Consider the following 2399-nt stretch of genomic DNA (forward strand, 5'->3'; position numbering starts at 1 on the left):
GCATTCCTGAGACAAAGACATTTTCCACACTATTTCTCAACTACGCTTTGAAGTGGCCAAGCCACGCAGGAGCACAGCCGTATCGTGGAGAGGAAAACTGTAGTGGGTCTGCATGGTTTGAAGCTGTCCTCCCTCCAGCCCTCGCAACTTCAGATCTGCAGAAAAGACACGCATGTCATTTAGTCCCAGGCTTGCAGTAAAGGAGGCGGAAACGTGTTCTCCAAACAAACACAGTCCCGGCTCGTCATGTGGGTCCTGGGCTTGCAGGGATATCGAATAGCACTGAATGAGGCCGTGGTTTGAGAAGCTCTGGCTGCCACCCCGCTGGTCTCTCTGGGACTTTGTCCTGGGAGAGCGATGGTGGGGACGGCAGGGACGGGAGAGGAAGTAACATGGGTCTCAACGATGCAACAGAAAATGGCTCCATTTTGGAAAACGAAACAAAACAAAACAAAACAAAAAAACCCGCCACTGGAGACTTTCAGCTGAATAAGAGCAGCTTCGATCAATACGCAGTAAGAACAGCGGGGCACAGACATAAATCTCTTGCTGGCCGAGTTCTACAGACTCTCAATGTGCTCCGAAGCCTGTTGTCCAAGCAGAGCAGATATATGTGCAGCCCCAGAGCCCCAGCCACTTGTGTGTCTCTGGGGAACGGGCGACCCGATTGCACAGTCCCTTCAGAGAAGCCAGCTCCTGGGTGCCCCTGCTCTGCAGGAAGAGTGCCATCTCAGCCCGGGCTCTCCCCACCCTGGCCGCAGCCAGCTCCCTAAGGGGAAGGTGTGCTTCTGTCTTGCCTCCCGGGGCCACTCTTAGAAGCCACATGTCTCTCTGGAGGCAACTCCGATCTCCCATCCTGCCCAGTCTTTCCATGTGCAGGATCTGATCCACACACAAGCTCCTTGAGTTGGTGAGTTGTTCTCTCTATTGTGACAAAGAAGCCCTAGAATGACCGTGGCTTGACACGATAGGTTTACTTGCTCACTCACGTTGTTCGTCTAAGCCAGGAATGTGTGGTATGCACATGACTTCTCCGTGGTGATTAGGTCTTTCCGTGTTTTCGCTCCGCCCTCCCTAGTCCAGAGGGCCTTGCTGTCCTCTGTATTAATCCATAGGTGGCCAAAGGAAGAGAAAGCAGCTCCGCTTCTTTGGTTCCTTGGGAAATAGAAGTGGAATTACTTGTTCAAAGCCTCATAGAGTCCGGCAGCCAACTGCACGTGTCCCGCTGTGTGTTCTGTAGGCACCTCAAAAAGAGCTCTTCATCTCTACCGCCCTGCCTCCCCACTCTGTCCGCATGAGGGAAAACTCGGGGTCCTCTGGGGCTGGCTGTGTCCCCACTCCCCAGACTTCATCAGCCTCTGAGCTTTATGTTCTGCTCCGTCTGTGTTATCCATCCCATCCAGTGGGTGAACGCCCATTGGATGAAGACTCACAAGCTCAGAGAGGGAACGCGCTTTGCCCAAGGTCACGCAGCCAGAGAGGGGGGCCTACGTGGGCAGATGTGCAATGCCTTCCCGTTTCCTCGGCTGGATTTTTGCAGGGCTGAGCCGCACTGTGGGGTAACAGGCCCACTGCCTCCTGGGCCAAGAGAGGAAACATTCTAACGCAAATGATCAGAGGAGCTGGCTTATGGGAGAGGCTTCGGGTGAAAGCCAAAAAAACAGCAAAGGATTCAGAGCTAGAGACTGAGTTTTTAATAATAAATAAACGCCAAGATCGGGCCCTTCACATGGAGGCCTTGGGGTGCCTGCAGCCAGCATGGGGTACCCAGGAAGCCGCCCGCCCTTGGCCCACAGAGTTCTCTGGTTATCGTCCAAATGCTTGGTGGGACAGGGTCTTGGGGGATGATCTTCAAACCCCAGAGGGGAGGAGAAGTGAATATTTTGGGATGATCCCTTTTTTCATACAAATAAAGAGGCCCTTAGAAGTCATATCGAGTGTCTGAATTTCCTGACTGTATATTAATCCGCTTTCATGTGAATTATGCAATATTGGCGTGGGGGAAGGAGCAGCTGGACGTTGGATGGGCAGCCCTGGAATCAAAGAGGATGCACGCTGTGCTGTCGCCATTGCAAAGAGGCTCACGGAGGCTGGGCTGCTCCGTGGCGACCCGTCTTCCTCAGGCCCATGGGGAAAACGTGTGCCATGAAGGTCACGGCCAATGGCGGGGTCCAGGGTGAGCTCGGGAACACGTCAGATGCCCCATCAGAATGGGCCACTGCACACTCAGACTGATGGGTTAGCTATGTTGACATGCCACCCCAGTGAGAGGAGACCTTCCGATTTTTCAAGAGAAGCCAGAAACCAGGGTTTTGTTTGTTTGTTTGTTTTAACCTTTCGATGTGAAGTATTCTGTGCGGAGATTGTGTGGGTCTCAAAATCCCATTCTTGCCTCTTCT

Source organism: Pteropus alecto, unplaced genomic scaffold (assembly GCF_000325575.1).
Source record: "Pteropus alecto unplaced genomic scaffold, ASM32557v1 scaffold123, whole genome shotgun sequence".
Lineage (NCBI taxonomy): Eukaryota > Metazoa > Chordata > Mammalia > Chiroptera > Pteropodidae > Pteropus > Pteropus alecto.